The following is a 21,635-nucleotide window of genomic DNA, read 5'->3' as shown; positions in this document are numbered from 1 at the left end:
CGTTATGAAAATGATTTAGCTAGGTCAAAGGCCAAAGTCTAGCAGTAAACATCGTTCAATAATGACGATGAAGATGATTTAACGCTTTTCATTTTACACATTGGCTGCTAGGGACATGCCAGGTGTGGGTTCTCTGAGGGCCTAGGTACCGCGAACCCCGTTCGACTTGTCACACTTACGTACGAATTTACAACTGCGACAGAGAGGCAACACGTCGAACGTGGTCCGGTAGGCCCTGGTTCGTAGGCGTGTTTCGCTACGAACGATTATTCGTCACGTCATGTTATCAGCTACGATCGCTCGTAGCGCGTAGCTCGCGCTCGGAGTGAATGATTTAAATTATCCTTCGGAAGATTTAATTACTACTTGCTTATCTAAACGTACTACCTTTTTATTTCTCATCGTTAATTTCAAATAGAATGCTTTAATTTGTTTAATTTACGATTAATTTATTTAACAAGACACTCATAAAAGCCTGAAGATTTTGTAAAATTACAGTATCTAATACTTAGAAGCCGTTTCATTGAAGTTCTGTATATAATTAAAGCAGAATTATAAATGACGAATTAGATAACTGTTTGACGTAAAAGAGATTTCAAAGTTAAAAGAACTTTGCAGAAGCTCTTCGCTTTGATTTGTCCCTTTGTTCTTGAAATGAAACGCCATTTGTAGATGACTATCTTACGGCCGGGATAATGACACCTCTTTGTTCAAATTATATGTCATTTTTAACCCTTCAAGATGAAAATATCATTTTAATTTTGGAATTTGGGAAGTCGAATCGTGTCTTCATTTAGTGAGAGCAGTTTTAAGAATATTAAAAGCTCATCTTGTTCTTTAGAGGTTTGGCTTTAAATGTAATGTCAGGCGTGGCTCACTCCGCTATTTCGTCGCTTTGCTACAAGTAGCTAAAAGTACATCCGTTCCACACCAATTTTGGTGGCTAGCCATAAGCCACGCGTGACGCTGTCGCCACCTAACGGCCATACCTGTCCTGATCGTAACAAACGCGTTTTGTTAGAGAGTGAGTCTTCTGTACCGAGTACTATTATTTATTATGTGGTAATGTTTAGATTTCATTCAATTTATCAGCCATTTCAAATATTCTAACTAAGCGTATATTATGATCTCGTAAATATTTTACGTGTAGGTAAAATTTATTTTGTTAAAATAGTGAAGATAACGCCCTTTGATATCACAGAGAAACGTTTTGTAGAAAGCTTTATGTCCAACATTCTCATATATTCATATTTTCTTAAAATCTGTAAATTGTTTCATCATTCTTATGATAGTCGCTTTATCACTATCTTTTAAACCTAGATTACATTTGAATTTCACATGAATATCCTTAGAACCAACTGCACAGCAGTAAATAGCCAATTGTGTAAGTAACTGTAGTAACATTCACCCACCCAAAGTACACCCATAGTAACACACTTGAAGGAAAAATGCTATTCTTATAGTTTAATCTTTTATCTTTATCATAAGCCCCCGATCTATGTAAATTAAGGGTTAATATACTTTATCATTTTCAACATCTCAGCTCATCAACTAAATGTAAACACCGATTGTTATCATCGATACAGAACTCCCTAGTCAATATGCTTAACACATTTCCCTCTTTGAACCAACCGTCATGTTTCAACTCAAAGGACCACAAGAGTTATTGATTTAAAGCAATTTTTCTAATGCATCGACATGGCAATATCGCGATTAAACCTCCCTTCCCGCTTCTACTTGTGCCAAGATTCTCTAAGCGATTGGATTAAAGTGGCAACCGTACAGAATGGAAATAATGTTGTCTGCGTTGGAGTCTAACAATTTTACAACCGTAGGTACGTGTGCGTTAAGGCGTTTGTGTCATTATCATACCGGATATTTGAGTGCGGGAATGTTTTAGCCAAAAAATAGGTATAAACTTAACTATTTTACAATAAACAAAGTTATAGATCATTCTCGCACCCAAAAATCCGGGGTATGGTCATTATTTATGTAGAAAAATTTGCTAGGTTTTTTTGCATTGGCTTATATGCATATTGGATTTGTAAAATGTATTTTTAGACAGCAAACTAAGGTCAATTTTGTAGTTGTGCAATATAGTTATAATTAATTACACACCGAACTGTCTACTCAGTATCGATTTGACTTACTTGAAAGTAATAAATTTCTAAACTATTGGTTTCTTTAATAAGCTTGAGTAAGGTTACCAAATCTTCATAATGCATTTATCGAATTGAAATTGGCGCATATTCACAATTTAATTATGCCTTGACAAGTCAGTGGTGTTCGTTTGGTCGCAAAGTCACGAAGGCATTTGCTTCCGCAATTTCCATTAGCTATCACACAACATATTTTGTTAGTACATGCCCACAATAAATAATTTAGTTTTCGGGAGTAAATCTACTGAAACGGCCGACGGTATAATTAAATGATCATTAAGTGGCAACGTTTGTTTTGTAAAACACACCTCAAGGGAGTAATTTGGGTGAGGACTTTAAAGTATTTTAATAAACTAAAATCCTAGAGGGTCTCTAAAGGGTTTCATTCGTAAATATTTGCTGCCCTATTAATATGCAACTAAATAAGAACATTTACCAGTCTAGTAATTATTTCATGATAAGATTTTGATAATAATAAAATTATGATAAAACCTTCTTAACAATACCGAGAGAATGACGTGTAATTTACGGAGGTTACTCCAGAGGTGTAAATAAATCAGGAGTAGCATGGTGGCATTTGGATGTGCTTGTGTGCTACCTACATTCATCATCCGTATGTCACCTTTATACACAACATATAGGTAACCTTCACACAACCTCCGCGTACCTCGTCGATGTTATATTCTCTACGGAAAAAGAAGAGTCGTGGATAGTAAGGAAAGCCATACATTCTACGACTCTTTCCGCACAGACTCTATCGGGGGCACTTTTTACTATTGTTGAATTTAGCTTTTTGTGTATGTGAACATTTACCTTACTGGAATCTATAACTTAAAAACGTTAAAATTGGACCGCCGTCATGGGCATAAAAAAACAATATCAGCAAAATAAAGCATTACAGATACTTATAGATTTTATTTTTTGGTTTTTAATAGCTTACTAGATAGTTATATCGGGTTCCTCAGGCCCACTACATATTTTTAGAAATTAAATTCCATTGTAAAAAATAGTTTGACTTATTTCTATTAGCCAATAACTTTCTATTAAAATTTAGGTGTCACGAATGTGTGAAAAATTAAACATTGAACTCCATGCGACTACTGCGGAATGTTAATCATACACATGTCAGCCTCATCAGTGACTAGTCGATAAAATAGCTCGCTCAGCGAATAACAAGTAGGGTAAAGTCGTCATCCCTCACATAAATTTATAATCAACCCCCCTACCCCAAATGAAATGAAATTATACCTGGCACCTGTACCTTCGGCAAAACATTTACATTTCGCTCCTTGAAAAACGCCTTAATTCGTGAGCTCCATTTCACAGCATCAAAGAGGGGACTCGTTTTGTCACTACGTTAAAGGCTCTAAGGTTCGTTTCAAACGTGTTTATATGGCGTACTTAATTAAACTCAGATAGCTCAATTATAACGCCTTACTAAATCATTTCATAATTTATAAGGTGAACAATGTGACACGTTTAATTTAGCAGCATTTCAATAAAGCAAAGTTCCGCAAAATTCTAGATAATATTTTGAAAAGAGGGGATAACAATATTAATTGATTTTCCTTCGCTATTTGTTGAGGGCTCAATTGTATGTATCTATTCTTGAACGTTTCTTAACAAGGAGGGTTTCTATGTAGGCGTTTATATTGGTTGTGATAATTTAGCTTTCTACGTTTTATGACAGAAGTAAATTAGTATACCTCATTAACATTTAGCCGCAGAGACATAATGTGCCGCCCATTATCTAGGATGGCACATTATGTAAACTGGGATACTTTCCCAGCAACTAGCTACCCATGTTACTGGGCGCTGTCCCAATTGGCACTTTATTCGTTAATATAATTAACAGAAAAGGAGGCATCGAATTATACTTTCTGCACCTGCAATAACCAGGAACACGATTCAAACCTTAAAAATCATATCTTAGTCTGTTATTGATATTTTTGCATTATATCTTCGCTTACAAATTGATGCGAATGTGCCTCCTATGCAGTGTGTGTGTGTAAAGAATGATGTATTTTTATTTATAAAAGGCTATATATTACTAACTTTATAATTTCACGAATGACGTTAAAATATGCTGTAAAATTTGCATTGAAAGTCTATCCCGTGATGCAGGGAAAGTTTTGAAATATTTAAATAGTTCTAAAACTGAATTATTTTATGAAACATAAGATAATAACCACAAACTTGCGCATCACCTCAAATGTATTCAGCTCAATTTACATACCCCCGTTTTATTACCTTCCGTTGGTCTTAAAGTAAAATTCAGGGTAGTCATAAATGAAAACACCTCCTGGATTTATGGGACGTGTCAAAACGTTCACTAAGTTGGGAATTCTGTTCACACAACCCGGTGCCTAATGCCCTGAGACGAAAGTTGGTAAAGTAGAGAAGTTTTACTGATAAGAGTGACATTCAAACCGCACACTAAATACCTACTGAGATAGTTTTAGTACGTCAATAAATCACGAAGTTGTTTAAACTACCTCCGACTTGCGATACAGTGAACCGAGCGCATATTCAAATTGATTTGGTAACTGAATTGTGAAAAGCTTATACCAATATGGACGTTAAAATTATATTATTCTTGATTTATTTAAGTTGGAATTTCGTTCTCATCGGTAAATGCTTGAGCAAGATATTAAATAAATAAAATAAAATAATAATAATTTACAAATTTGGAAAGTGGTTAATAATTTAATAATAAAATAAAGGGAATATGTGATACCTTTAAAACTCAAAAACAACAAAAGCTAAAGTAAAAAATAACAAACAAATATTTAAGAAACTATTCATTTTCTAATCAATAAGCTTACTATAACAATTGTATGTATATCCACATGCAGTTGCAGACCCGAAATTACAAAATTTTAACCACTTGTCTTATCAATATACTGTCAGAGATGCGAACGTCGTCGATATATAAATTTTAATTTAAAAAGATATATGTTCGTTCCCACAGCGTAAAGGCTTAGGGAAAATAATAACACTAACACTTTCCCGCAAAGCTATAACGAAAATGCTTTCAGAACATGAAAGTAAAAAGCTTTTCAGTTATAAATAACAAATATTCTCTCCCTACAAATACAAAGATCAAACTGCAATATTTTTAAGTCAAGCTCTTGATAGGATTAAATGCGGAAAAGTAAATAAATCAGTCTTTTTATGCAAAGTCGGAGAGGTTAATGCAAGAAAATATTCCCTGGGGAAGTTACAGCAATAGCGGTGGATCCCGAGACACCGTGCTCTTTTTAAATATTAAAAGTTGAAATTTTAATTAAAAGACTCTTTGCGTGCTTCGAAACGACTCCAATTAAAACTATGTCTTCGCCTGTCGGGGAGAGCATAAAGAGTCGAGAGGTCGGCTAAAAAGGCCCGTATAATTGCTCTCTCAATTGTGTATTTGTGGCTCGTCAATTTAAATATGTAAATTGTCACCTCTTGTTCCGGATTTTTGTAACTTTCGCCACTGAGGAAATGTTTTTAATGAGACGGAATTCCATCTCTATGTTTACCGAAGGATTGATACTCGATTTCAAATTAATGGAGAGAGAGATAAGTACAATAAGCAGGAACGTAATCTTTGAACAGACGTCAAACGTACATATACTTACAACTCCTCATAACGATCCAAAGAAATTCCATCCTTTGTTGTCCTTTGATTTTATTTGTTCGTCTGCTCACCGACACTCATTTTCAGAGTTCTCTCAGAGCCGGAGCATTTGGATTGTTATTCAACTCCCACTTTGGGATTTTTTACAGTTGTCACGGCATTTCTTTTGATAAACAAAGCTTTTGAACTATCTGTTCGTTAGATACGGTATCGAAGACTGTAACGTCTGATAGTACAAATCGACGATACAATGTAGCTGTAAGTATAATAAATATGTAGTACATATAATATTTTATGTCTCCTCTTGAAAGTAGCTACCTCTGCACTATACTTTTTTAATTTATGTTTTAATGTTTATTTGGGCACAAACGGTACATGTTTCTTATAACTAATGTCTATACAAACTTCATAAACCAATACAGTTGCCACCACTTATTAGCTCATTAAATAAAACAAAATACGGGATAACTAAAATTAAAAATTAACAACAACAGTCAAATTAGGACAAGGGCTTAATTAATGAAGATATAACTATTTTTATAACGTGTAAAGTGTAAAGTTACAGTGTCTTTAATTCGATTGTTCATTTAAAACCAGAAGTACTTGATGTTTGAATTTAGTCAAGGAGTCATTAAATATATCAATTTTTGAGAAAAAAATCATTGTGGAATCTACAAGCTCTTATCAGAAAGGAGTTTGATTTGTATTTCTTTTTAGTGAAGGGAATATGGAATAATTTATTGCTACGTCGTGTGTTCAAGCGGGGGGTTTTAAAGCTAAGTCTACTTACCGAATAAGGGGAGTCAATTAAATTTCTTAATACTTTATACAAAAATATTTGATCTTTTAATGTGCGCCGGCTTTCGAGCGACACCAGTTTATCCAGGTTAAACGATTGGATTGACCGAAGGTTTTTATACTTTAAATGTTTGATGAGCTTCTTTTGAATTCCTTCAATACTATGAATATAACATTTATAGTTAGGGTTCCATACTGTAGATCCATATTCTAGAATTGGCCTGACTAGCGAGTTGAAGAGTGTGAGTAAGGTGATAGCTTCTTTGAATTCTTTACAAGTTTTCAAGATGAACCCAAGTAAACTGAAGGCCCTATTTATTATGCTCTCAGTGTGGTCGCTGAATAATAATTTGCTATCCAAATGAATATCTAAGTCTTTAATGGTAGAAACTCAATTTTATCAAACAAAATTCATTATCAAGCAGTTTATCAAGGAAAAACCAGATGAACATCACTTGTATGTAATTCAAACTTCACAATAAACAAAACTTATAAACAAGCATTGAATGCTCGGGAACCAATCATCAAAATATCTTAAATATTTCACATATCCAAGAGACCTACATTACATTTCACATTTTTATTTATCCTTCCATTTATGTAACTACTTAAACATGACTGTTAAATTAAGCGATTGCAAACTTTACGTCAATGCCACAAGGCTTTTAGCGAGCGATCACGTTTTTCTGGTCCAGCTATACCTGAATTTATTTCTAATACATTTATCAGAAGATATTTGATCACGTTTGTATGCATGACCAACAGCCGACCACCGCTTCGGAGATATGAGTACCTACGTTGTTGGAATGAAAGGACAATCCGGATAAACAACAGCTAATATTTAGATAAGGGGCCTCATTCGCAAACCCCCATATGACCAACAAAGTTAGGGCCCAACAGATAAGGGCGGTCGTAAAACAAACGTGTCTTCTTTGTCCTTAAGCATCAAAATGGCGAGATGAATCTCGTTTGTGGGCCGTCGTTGTAGAAATTTGATTTAATTTAGTCGTCAAATTTGCCTGCGGTGCTTTTAACGTTAATGTTGTTTCATGGAGGTGATGACTGTGACTGTGAGAGTGGGAGTGAGTTGGTTTATTTTCATTTTAGCTCTGGGCAAATTTAATTTTATACTCCTTTAAGTAATCGATATGGTTTTACTAAATTTGATAGAAATAGCCCACTCGCCCTTAAGGTATTCTTGAATAACACATACTGCTTACTCATTGAAAAACTTGACCCATTTTAGTCCGTTGGGAACATATTACATAGGTACACATAACATTATACAATTCATATTTCAGAAGTTAACAATCACTGTAGACTCTCTAAATCCCTCTAAATGCAGACACGAACGTATTTTTACCACGATCAATAGTGTTTAACGTTTCTCAGGATACGCAAATTGTAACAGGCTATGCAAATGGAATAACCGTGTAGCTGCGATTAGAAGCGGCCGGGCCGTGTACGGGATCAGCCTACGTCACACACACTCGTGGTTGAGCCGCGTCTAGGCTGAGCTTTATTAACGAGTGAAAATGATTGGTTTTAGCCATTCGACCTCTTTTCGTTTTGCATTGACGTTCCCAAATTTTATCCTGTCCAAAACGTAAAATGACAATAGCAAATCTACTTTATTCGACTGCTTCATTAAATTGAATTAGAGTCTGTGCGGAAAGAGTCGTGGAATGTATGGGGCCCAATACTCTCTTTCCGAACTAATTTTCTTTCTCAATGTTCTCTTTCCGAACAGACTCTAACTCCTTCGCATTATCTAATTTCTGCTTGATCTTAATTGTCTTTAATAAATTTTATAAATTAGAAGGCTATACAAGACATATTATGTGGCTTTCCATCACAGAGGGGTCCTTATGCACATGGAACATGGATCCTTTAACCATTGAACGCCACATATAAAGGTATGCGTGACAAGCTACATCGCAATCCGGCGTAACAGCAGCAGGGAGTCGAATCGATCCGCTGTCGAAACTAAAGTCTTAAATACTGTCCCATTAATAAAAATTTAGGATTAAATGACCGATAAGTGATACTGGTAAGTGTATTTATATTTGAATTGTGTGAGCTGCTCAGTCTTAATATTTTATGCAGATACGTATAACGACTTTTCTTTTCATATAGGTACCCTATACAGGGTGATTTCGGGGTCGTGGAGCAAGAGAGCCAGACATCATACAGAATCCAAAGATGAGCCTAATGATGTTATTAATTATTGTTTATTACCAATAATGATGATTATTTTCCAGATGACAAGTAGGAAAAAACATTTTTGCATACAATTTGGTGACCCTACTCAATGTGACGTCTTGTCGCTTTCCATACAGCGTATGTCAAAAGTCATAGGGTGACCATAATTACTTAGTATAACGTTAATTTTACTTGAAAAATAAGAATAATTCAAGTAATTATCTTTTAATCAAATACTACCATATGATAATGTGGATCATTTACAGAGTCAGAAAAAGTGGTTCTGGATCACGACCCAGAAATCAAACTGTATACTAATGTACTATTTACTATTTATATTTATAAATGTTAAAGTTTGTATCTTAGGATGTTTGTTCCTCAATCACGCAATCACGTAGGTATGACAAACGATTGAATTTGACATACAAATAGCTAAAACCTTGAATAAGGTTTAAATATTATTTCCCAAAAATTCGTTCTCTAAGGGAGTAAATCGGGGTATCCCCCAAGTTAGTATAGCACTACTTAACTAACATGGGAAAAAATCCTACTCAAGTCGTAGGAACGACTGTTACTTGTATGTACGAAGTCGCGAGGTTAGGTATACTTAAGGTTGTATAGGTAATTTTTCAAGTAAAAAAAAATAGGCTTTAACACTTGCTGGCGTAGCAACGATGCAAAAGTGCTCTCCCTCACCATTATTCCCTGTATTATGCTTCACTTAAGCCCTATTTAGACGATGCGAGAACTCGCATGCGAGTTTCATTACATTGCGGTTTTTGATCGGTCGGTTGAATTGGACGTAACCAACAATCCGCAATGTAACTAAAATTGCATGCCAGTTCGCGCGCCTTCTAAATCAGCCTTTAATCCCTGCCCTTTGGTATGTTTGCCCGCCAGTCAAAGTGTACATATTTTATGAATAATTCATTCAAAAATCTCCTGCATGACAATTCCAAGCGCACAGCCATGTACGCATCACGTTACGACGACGCCGCCGAGGAAGAGACGCAAACGCATCGTCTGCCTCTGCAAGTGAACTCCTGTAAACCAAAAAAGCATACTGATGAAAATATCACTAAATAAATATAAAGTTGAAAAATCACCATACAAGGGTAACATTCCATTTCTGACTGCAGCTGCACTACTAGTACAAACGCGTCGCAACGCAACGCAACGCAAAATGAACGGTAGTGCTGCTGTCGTTGGAAATGGACTGTCACCTTAATACTTACAGTGGAACCTCGATACGGAATCTCAACGAAAACGCCAAAACCTTCATGTTAACGATCTTTTGTCTTATTGGGGTTACCGAATTAGATAAGTTTTAATAGGTTCTTGTTTGTCTTAAAATGTTTACAGTTACAGAGGTTAAATCAATGAAAAATTGATACTACCTTTACACAGAGCTAATTACGTAAATATGCTATGTACTTAGTCTAGTAATATGGTAAGTATTGTTATGGTTTTTATTCGAGTTACAGAAGTTTTTTTAGTTAAGAACTTCGAGATTTAGAGGTGATTAAATACTTAATAGGTAGGTACGTCTAGTTTTTCGAGAGAAAAGGAGATATTATGAACCCATAACTAATAATATTTTTAAGTTTTTTTTTCAGTTATGGGTTAAATAATAGACTGTGAAGGAAATGCATTTAAATTCGTTCTCAAGGTTCGAGCGGTCGGGATTACACTGTATCAATATCTCAAAATTCGTCGGGATCTTTTTTGTCTATTACCTATTCCCGATTTAAATTGAAGATGGCTGTACCGATTTAAGAAATTATTTTTTGTTTGAAAGGTTAGGTCCTTAGGATTAGGACAGTTAGTCATAAATTGTCAGCAGGTCAGGATCTAATGACGTGATGACAGGATCTTGGAGAAACCGACGGAACTCTTAACTTATACTCATTTGCTCTGGTGATCAGAACCAAAAATATGGGATGCTGTTTAGTCAAGTCAGTTCATTTTTATGCCAATATTTATTGTAATTAAATAAATGTAATGTAAATAATAATCATTTCAAAAGGCACAAATTTTTTTTTTAATAAATACTTTAAATACCTGTCGTCGGGATCATTGGAGGAATCAACACCGTGACGGTCTGATATTGATAACATGTCGGCAATCTGCTTAAACCTGTCAAATAAATAAAGCAGATATAATTGTGCGTTGGCGTTGATGTGTGGAATAGAGTAAGCGCCACTGGCACCATCCCACTAACCCGGGGTTAATCGGTTAAATTAGTTAACCCAGTGTCAAATTGTACTGGTAACCATGGCAACCCCAGGTTTAACTGGTTAACCCTGGGTTAGTGAATGGTGCAAGTGGCCCTAAGTAAAAAAATACAGGCTGGTTCCTACCTGACGAACTGTTCAATTCTGTATACCTACGCATTAAATCTATTTTATTTTATTTTGATTCTACTTAAATATATCGCACCCTCCGATGTAAAGTTAGTATAAGCAAGATATTTAGTTCGATTGCGGTCCCTATAATATTGCAACTTCAGTGTGCATATTTGAGCATGAAATTAAGATTATCGATGGTTGGTGCAATCGCCCCAAAATAACAGATGTAGAAAAAATTTAAGGTGTAGTTTCATAAAGGTACAAATAAACGAAACCAAGTTCACGGAGTCAATTTTCAAGACCGTAGGTACAAAGTAAGTAAGTAGGCAAAACAGACCTTCAAAAAAATAAATTCAATTAATAGTAAAAGTGAATCCAGTTAGCTACCGTCTAAGCAAAATAAATAGTCATCATCATCATCATCATCATCATCATCATCATCATCAGGCTATAGTAGTCCACTGCTGGACATAGCCCTCCCCTAAAGAGCGCCATAGCGCCCTGTCCTCAGCTTGCCGCATCCAGCATCTGCCTGCAGTCTTTCGCAGATCGTCATCCCACCTGGTCGGAGGGCGTCCTACACTACGTTTGCCGAGTCGCGGTCTCCACTCAAGAATACGTTTACCCCAGCGGTTGTCGGTTCTTCGTGCGATATGGCCAGCCCACTGCCACTTCAGCTTGCTAATTCTTTGAGCTATATCGATAACTTTGGTTCTCTGTCGGATGTATTTGTTACGAATCCTATCCTTCAGAGAAACTCCGAGCATAGCTCGCTGAGCGACTTTGAACTGGTGGACCAACCCTACCGTGAGTGCCCATGTCTCGGCTCCGTAGGTCATGACGGGTAGGACGCACTGATGGAAAACTTTTGTTTTCAAACATTGCGGTATGGATGACGAGAAGACTCGGCGTGATTTCCCAAACGCTGCCCAGCCCAGCTGGATCCTCCTCTTGGCCTCCTTCTCGAAATTGTTTTTACCTAACTGCAGAATCTGCCCGAGGTACGTGTATTCGGAAATGATTTCAAGAAGGTGACCATTTACGACTATCTGTATTGTATCAATGTGGCCATTGATCATGACTTTGGTTTTATCCAAATTCATGCCAAGACCGATGCGTCGCGAGGCCGCAGCTAGGCCGTCCAGCATCCGGTTCAGCTCCTCTAGCGACTCCGTCATTACGACTATGTCATCTGCGAATCGTAGGTGTGAGATGTAGTCGCCGTTTATGTTAATGCCCTTACCTTTCCAGTCCAGTATAAAATATAGTAATAAATATAAATAAAATATTAATCTGTTTTAATCAAATGTAAACAGTTGTTTTTATACCTCCTGGTTTCAGCATCTTCAAAAGACTGTAACTGTAAGATAAAATAATTTATATAGTGCAACCATTCCACCAATATGGTGTACCATGTAGGTAATATACAATATGATCAGAACAAAAAAAACTATTTTACTTATATGAATTAGTAGCATTTTACCTGTACACTTGTGATGGCAACCATCAGTGTAACAGCCATCAATAAGAGTATGAGGCTTCCACGAACCATTGTCATCTAGTCAAGAAAATATAACGAACTTAGAATTTTACAATTTCGTGCAATATAGTATAGTTATAGTTTTTAATCTACTTACTTATAAACCATTTATTCAATTTACTGTTAATTTCATTATTATTTAGTCAGAAAAAAATAAAGAATGAGTTAAAGAACAACTATCAGCTAATTGGATTTATGCAGTAATAGTTTCTAATAAATGTGTGTAAAATAGACAAATTTAAATTTGGATTACTATACATTTATTAATATTTCTTCTTATCAGAAATATTAAATCGCTTACGAACCAATGTATGAAGTCAGTGTTGGCGAAATTACAATGTAAAGTTTCTACGCCCACTTAAATACATTCTAGCTGCAATGTGAACACGGCATGTCGAATTTTATTTAAATGTACAGTACTGGCCAAGTATTAAACGTTAACCCATTAAAATTTTCAGTAGGTAAGTGGTAATATTGTAGGTACCGATTTACTAGATATAGATTGTGGATTTCCTGACCATAATTATCTACATAATTATACTATTTATCAGTACTAGACTATATTTCTCTATGATACTAGGAGCTTTAAGTAAGCACAATCATGATTGGTTAAAAAACGTGTCAGCTCCCCTTGACTTCCACAACTCCTGTACGGTTACCATCAGTTTCTCACTGACATAAAAGCCGTCGAGAACGTTATTTACTTTCTATACATCCCGTTTGCACTAATATGCGAGTGCGAGCGAGATGTATAGAAAGTAAATTACGTTCTCGACGGCGTTTACGTCAGTGACAAACTGATGGTAACCGTACTGTTGTTGTGCTTTATATTTATTTTATAGTTAAGTTTATATTAAACGTAAGTAGACGTATTATAATTTTATCTCCCAGTTAGCACGATGCACCTAAAAGTATTATAGGTAATGTGGTATTTTGATAGTTTTATTGTCAGTCATATTCTAAAAAGTATTTACATAAGTAGGACTGTATAATTTTAACTGAAAAATCTTTTAAAATGTGTGTTTTCCCAAAAAATATCTCATTTACTCACTTTTCTCACTCGAGTATCTAAACCTACTCGTAATAGTATATTAGCCTAAGAACCGAACACAATTTTTGCACCTATCCTCTCTTCAATAGCATGCGGTTTATATGAAAATGCATACCTGGGATCAAACAAGTACCGTCCAAATATTTTTTTACATTTTGTTGGTAACTTTTTGTTAAAGATTTCTTATTATATAATTCTTTTGTTCTTTTAAATGATATACGACAAAGGAAAAATCTGCCATATATAATCATACTTACGATTGTGAATAGTAAAAACCAATTTACTTACTAGCTGACAGTTTTACCAACTAACTTCAGAATGTGATAAAGAACCTTTATAAAAATTTACTTGGACGGAGTTGTGGGCCAAAATTTTAGTACCTACTACTGAGTTATGTGTCTGAGTTGGTACTTATATCATTTGACGATGTTATCATTTCTGCATTAATATGTACTTATTAACAAAACAACGTTATTTGAATATGAGGTAAATCAATATGCAAATTGATTTGTTACGGATTACGAATAGATTGACGGCGCGATTCGGGAAATGAATTAGAGATTAACTAGATACGATATAGTAAAGATATGTGACGTCCCACGGCAAAAGGGACCTTATGGTGGTTAACGCTTACGCTATTATTAACGCCGCTCCAATATTATTGCGGCGCTATGCGACGTAAGCGCCGGCCGCCATAAGGTACCTTTTTCCGTGGAACGTCACATATCTTCACTATTTCATATCTAGTGAATATCTAATTCATTTCCCGAATCGCGGCGCCAGCCGCCATAAGGTACCTTTTGCAGTGGAACGTCACATATCTTTACTATTTCATATCTAGTGAGTCTCTAATTCATTTCCCGAATCGAGCCGTGATTATCAGTAATAGTCCAATGTAAGTACCTAATAGGAAAGTTATTGATTTTTACAAAACAATTCACACAAAATTGTTTGTATAATTCAACTTTTATTTTTCCACTTTGTCGCCATGATTGATTTATGATGATATTTTAACGATCACGGATCAAAGCCGCGGACGGACTGACGGACACAGATAGATAGACAGACGAACATGGCGAAACAATTTGGGTTCCTACCTAGTTGACTACAGAACCCTAAAAAGAGCAAATGCAAAAGCGAATACCTACATTTGGCGGAGCAGTAAGTAAATTCGGTTTCCTACGTTAAATTACGAACGAATATTTTGCAGGAAATTTGATATGTGATATCACTTCATATGTGTCAATTCATATACGGTATGATGTGTTTCTCATTAACAAACTCGTAAATTGTGTTTACTCGTATTTTGTTACGTGTTTATACTAAAATGTTGATTCGGTGAAAATTAAATAAATACAATATATAAGTAGCTTTCTATTTATACTAAATTCTCTAACGGCGCGATTCGGGAAATGAATTAGAGATTCACAAGATATGAAATACTAAAGATATGTGACATTCCACGGCAAGAGATACCTTATGGCGGCTGGCGCTTACGCTATTATTAACGCCGGTCCAATATTCAGCCGGGGCAATGGTACCTTTTGCCATGGAACATCACATATCTTTACTATTTCATATCTAGTGAATCTCTAATTCATTTCCCGAATAGCGCCGTATGTCAATATGAATCATGGAAAGTATAGTCGTATCATCGAGAGCGTGGAATTGCATATGAAGTAGTATTGTTTGTTTACAGGCATTCTATATTTGAATTTTCTATTTTCTTGTACTATCAGCATACAACCACTACAAATGCAATTCCATCTTCTCGATAATTCAACTATACTACACCACATGGAAATACTTAATAGTAATTATTTATCATTGACAGGGCAATTGTTTATTCCTTCGTAAACCTCTTTGCAACGAGATAAAATTTACCAATACGTTTTTGGTGTATTTGTAGGTATGCTACATAATTTACATAACTATCTAGTATGTACACGTTGAAGATGAATAATATTTTCCATAAAATACAAATAAGAATACTACGATCAGTAGATCAGTCCTTATTTTGTCGAAGTTATATATTTCTACGGGGCACCCTCTTAATGTAAAATCTACCTACAAAAGAAAAAATCTTTTTTTTCAGACTTTAAATACTTTTTGGACCCTCCATACAAAATTTATTTACCCTACTAAGTATACAGGTAAGTAAAAAAAAACACATTGCCTTTTGCAATCTAAAATATATCATGCTGTTAACATGTTTGTCCAGGTTCGTTAGTTTTTCACAGGATTTTACTCCGAACACGAAAGGTTCGTTTTTCATACGCGATTGCAACGCTCAAAGGGAGCGTTGTCGCCGGAATGAATCCGTCTGTGGCGCGCGGATTTACCGAATCCGTGCAGGTATTACTGGAATGCATGCAAACTGATTAAAAAAGGGACTAGCGAGAATTACAGGAATGGTAAAAAACTCATAATAAATAGAACATTTCTGGAGCAAGCTGCACCAGGGATAGTCTGGATGTATATCTTTTATACGCGGTGTTTTTTAGGGTTCCGTACCCAAAGGGTAAAAATGGGACCCTAATACTAAGACTCCTCTGTCCGTCCGTCTGTCTGTCTGTCACCAGGATGTATCTCATGAACCCTGATAGATAGACAGTTGAAATTTTCACAGATGATGTATTTCTGTTGCCGCTGTAGCAAATACTAAAAACTACGGAACCCTTGGTGGGCGAGTCCGACTCGCACTTGTCCGGTTTTTTTTAAACTCCGTTAACTTCAGGGCATGGCTAAGTAAAAAGGAAACAGAATTGCACAGTCAATTTAAAAAAAAATTGTTATTTTTTATTTTTTGTAAAAAATTATTAATAGCGTTGTTGTAACACGCACATTATATTTAAATCCACATGGCCTGGCGTCTTATTGGCATATATTCTGGAGCCCATTTATGGAACGGTATTAGACTAATATTATTAGAGTGTTGTCATGGTAACCTATAAGTTACCGTATACGATTGGACAGTTCGTAGACTAATAACATTAGTCTGATATCGTCCGAGAAATGGGTCCCTGGTATGATATGTTGTCTTGAGTTAGAAGTCAAGACAACTGTTAGACGTCAAGAGTCAATACCTGGTACTTGTATTGATTTTATATTTTTAAAGCAAGAGTTTGTCACAGTCAAAATATAATAGTTTATCCTTATTAACCTAATATTCGAACCTAAAAATCCAAGAAGTAACGAAAATGATTACATTTTATCCCATGCTTCAATATTTATAAAAGGAAAACACATCGCAATATACTATATTCCCCGGTAGAGGCACATCACCTTAACGTTGGTGCTGCTGGGTTTGTATCGCTCCGGTAATGCTATTACAGTAGGGTTGTCTCTAGACTGCGTTAACATGTATCTTTAGTAATATGTGTGTATTACTCGTATATTTGCGTTTCCTAAACTTATAATTATCTGCTGGATAAGGTATCCAATGAAAGTGCAGATTACATTTATTTACATATTTATATTTACAAAAACTATAATATAATTATATCACATAACATCTAGCTTTAGTAGCACTTTTGGATAAAAAAATATCAATGTGTTTAAAGTAGGTAATTCTTCAGATGTGACACAATTTAATATAACATGGGTGAAATAATAAATACAGTATTTTTTCTTTTTTTTTTCTTTAAATAACGTATCTACTTTATTAAATAAACGTACTGGATTTTCAATATTTTATTAAACTACTATTTTCGCAGCCCTGAAAGCACTTTCACCCTCAGATTTACAGCCGAAGCCAGATGAAAGAGCTAGGTCGAGAGCCCGTTTATTAAGACTATTATGTGCGGGATTTATTGTGTTTCCTCTAAAAGTTTGCCGACAACAAAGTTTAATGTTTTGGCCGATGTAGCGATAGATTGGGTTCTAATAGAGAAACTGAGGAAATGGACTACTGAACAGACTGCTAGTACTAGAACATATCATTACTTAACTTTCCTTGTTAGGAGGCCTGTTAAAACTAAATTTTTTATTTACTTACATGATATAAACTTTAAATGAATCGCAGTGCATCTCGCAGGCACCGATAAGCGCAAGCAAATGTACCGCGGGTCGCTTCAAGTTTGAATTAAAACAATAACAAATCAAGTAAAGATTTTCGAAAATCTGAATGCCGCTTGCGTAATTCAAGAAAAATAAGACGTAATCTTTGTTTCTCTGCTAGGTACAGTGTTAGGTGAAGGCGGTTTTGAGCCCAGGCAGGCATTTTTGAGGCAGGGTGTATTATGCGACCGCTACAGCGACAAAACGAATTTGAAAATCATCTATCACTGTTGCATGACCTTTGTATATGCTTGTTGTAAATGCATTTAAATATCACAATGGTTAAGTTTAGTCATTTGGAATCTTGACGATTGAATCTCTGCTACCTAGTCCCAATTCAATGGTCTGAATGACAATGCAGTAATTCGGCATTGTCCCACTATCATCTTGGCGAGCTTGCATCATTATCGTTTAGTCTAATGTCCTAGAAAGCAACTCAGGTGAAATAATAACGTCACATTGGGTAGCGTTTAGGCAAACGAAAAGTTACTAAGATATTGTGATAAACATGATGTGACTAAAACAATGTATCATTTAGTAAATCGTGTAAACCATCTAGGTATTTATTTAGTGCTAAAAGATTTAAATCGTGGCTACATACTGGGTGTTCAGAAAATAATGGACCCCCTTTTAACCATCACCAGGCGGCGTAGCACGGTTCCGTTTTTATCCCTTGTCACCATGCCTGTCACGTTCTAACAAGTATGTAAGTGCGAAAGGGCCGCGCATAGTGATAGACGATAAAAATGGAACCGTGCTGCGCCCACAGGGCACTTAATAAAAATTCCTTACTGGCAAAACATGATTATAATAACATGTCACTCGTTCTGAACATATCTTGTCCGTAATAGTTCAAAACGGTTTATATTGGCAATAATGATGTGACCATTAACCAAATTTCCGTAAGTACTATTCTAAATAGATCAATAGGATCAACAAAATAGGTCAGTTTACTAAAGCCGTCCTTTTCAAGTACAAAGCAGGCCTTAATCACTTCATTAATGCTATCACTTTAGTTCGCACAATGAACTGCAAAATTATGTTAACAGCTTTAAGCTCTATCTTCAGTAGCGTAAAGCTTTTGAATAAACTCCCAGAGCACTCTATACCTACTATAATAAAACCCCAAATAAATATTCATCTTGAAAATGGAAATCAGTACGCCCTAAACTCATTACTGAGTCATTTGACTGAAACTAAAACACATTGCCAATGAATAAAACCATTAAATAAAATGGGAATTTATATTGCACGTTAAAGTCAATAACGGCGCGATTCGGGAAATGAATTAGAGATTCACTAGATATGAAATAGTAAAGATATGTGAAGATATGTTCCACGGCAAAAGGTACCATTGCCCCGGCTGAATATTGAAGCGGCGTTAATAATAGCGCAAGCGCCAGCCGCCATAAGGTACGTTTTGCCGTGGAACGTCACATATCTTTACTATTTCATATCTAGTGGATCTCTAATTCATTTCCCGAATCGCGCCGTAAGTGTACTCCGAATGTTATTATCTTTTCAATATTTCCCAACGGCATGTCATTGTCGTGATAGTAAAATTTGAATGACAATTTAATACATATTTAGCTTGCGAAAAGACGTTACATGGTGCGTAGTCGGAATAACGAGCGAGGGTGCCGCCCCATCGCTCTGCCCTTATGGAAAATAAAATTATATTTGACGAGCTCAAACGTTTCGTTTTTTATATTGAAAACAACGTTAACGTCATATTTGGTACTACAATGAATAGATATCCGTATTGTGTTTTGTTTTGCTGGGACTGAAATACAATAGCGTGGGTAGTTATACCTACTAGATACCTATGTGGTTAGATATATGTATATCTTCAAGTACTGAAACACTTGAGTTTGACGTAACGAGTAATTTAATAACTAAGGGCTGCTACTATGGACTTCACAAGTACACAACGGACGGTTTGAAACTATCGACTACACTACAGACTATTAAAACTACTAATTATAACAGTTAGACCGTATTGAGATTGAAACAGCTGCTAGCTATTAGGTTGTTGCATAATTCTTTTCCCACTTTGGAATAAAACTATTTTTTTGTAATAATTATTTATTGAAACAATTAATCGACAATTTAATCACCATCATTATCTAGAACATGTAACCATCTGCCTATAATGAAAGTGCAATACCCTTAGCCCAGAATGAAAGTGGCTGAGAGACAAAAAAGCCGGAATTTTCGAATTATTTTTACGAAGATGCTGTTTCAAAGCCCGAAAAAGATGATAGTCGGAAGATGCTAGATTAGGGCTATAAGGTGGATGAGGTATTGTTGTCCAACCGAGCTCCTCTAGAAGTTTACAGGTCGTTTTCGCCGTATGTGGTCTTGCATTATCATGAATGATACTTCGAGTCGTTTTTTTTCTTTAACAGCGTTCGCCAACTTCTGTAGTTGATTCACGTAGGCTTCGGCATTGATAGTCTGATGGTCGTCCAGTAACTCCCACACCAACATTCCTTGCGAATCCCAGAAAACTGACAGGAGAAGTTTCTGGCTATGCGGACTGCTTTTCGGCTGTGTTGGTGGCCGTTTATCGGAAGGCATCCAAAAGGCTTTTCGTGTAACGTTCTCGTACAAGACCCAGGACTCGTTTCCAGTGATGATCGACTCCAGGAAGCTCTTTCTTTGGGGGCGCAACAGCAGACTTTCACAAATGTTGACTCGTAATGCACGTTGAGCATCGGTCAAAGCATGAGGCGTCCATCTTGACAAAACTTTACGGTAACCCATCGACTGCAGATGGCGATCTATGGTACTGTAGTGTTATTTAAGAGTTTTCTCTAAATCCCTGGTGGTGGAATCCGGATGCAACTCAAGCTCGCGCCGCAATGCTTCTTCGTCAAACGTGACGGGGCGACCAGTATGAGGAATGTCTTTTAGACTTGTGTCTCCTTTATTAAAGCGCTGGAACCAATTTCGTACTGTGCGATCGGTAGTAGTGTTTGGGCCAAAAGCAGTGTTAATCTTATTTGCTGTTTCCCTCGAACTAATTCCCGATTGGTGTTCGTATAAGTACATCACTCGAAGATCTTGTTGGTCCATTTTTTCGATTTTAACTAAATCCCTGTAACAAGCTCGCGCTTATATACCCTACGTGAAAGATTCGAGAACATTCTACTATACACTAGATTTATTCTAGAATATTCCCGAGACTACTGAAAATATCAAGAAAATTTTTAAGTGGGAAAAAAATTATGCAACAACGTAATATTTCTACGTATATTAGCTACGTTTAAAATCTACCTTGTACCACAGAATAAATAATAGTACTAGGTACAGAAGACTCACTCTCTAACAAAACACGTCTGTTACGATCAGGATAGATATGGCCGCTAGGTGGCGACAGCGCCACGCGCGGCTTATGGCTAGCCACCAAAATTGGTGTGGAACGGATATACTTTTAGCTACCTGTAGCAAAGCGACGAAATTGCGGAGTGAGCCGCGCCTATTTGTACTATGCATACAGAGAAGGGTGCGGGTTTTATATATAACGGCATATTGCAGGTACCGAATTGATACGCTATTTGGAACTCAATTTGACGTATAAATTCATATTGTTTTTTACCCTCCGGTATTTTCTTTATAGTCTTACCCTCTCTTAGTTGAAACTTTTTGGTATCGAAATGACATTGAACGGAAATTTAAATAAAATATATTAATTGTCACTTTTATAATATAACACAGCCAAACGGCCCAGAGTCTTTACTTACCTTAATCTGTAACAGCACACGTTTTATTATACAAATTATCTAGCAATTAAGTATCTTTTTCGTTTTTATTAATTTGGTATACTTAACTGAATTTAAGTTAGATATTTAAT

At 35.9% G+C, this 21,635-nt stretch overlaps 1 protein-coding gene across 1 annotated transcript in view; it reads right to left on the bottom strand.

Moving 5' to 3' along the window:
* Window positions 1-10,338, bottom strand: part of LOC134796016 (fibrosin-1-like protein) — a 323,185-nt gene extending 312,847 nt beyond the window's left edge. Inside the window, exon 1 of the mRNA XM_063767925.1 lies at window positions 10,327-10,338. The gene's annotated coding sequence lies outside the window, so the exon portion shown is untranslated. The remainder of the gene's footprint in view (window positions 1-10,326) is intronic.
* Between the last annotated feature and the right edge of the window lie 11,297 nt (window positions 10,339-21,635).

This window comes from Cydia splendana, chromosome 13, assembly GCF_910591565.1.
Source record: "Cydia splendana chromosome 13, ilCydSple1.2, whole genome shotgun sequence".
Taxonomy (NCBI): domain Eukaryota; kingdom Metazoa; phylum Arthropoda; class Insecta; order Lepidoptera; family Tortricidae; genus Cydia; species Cydia splendana.
Note: the sequence above shows the minus strand (reverse complement) of the source record. Positions and strands in the feature narration are given on the sequence as shown.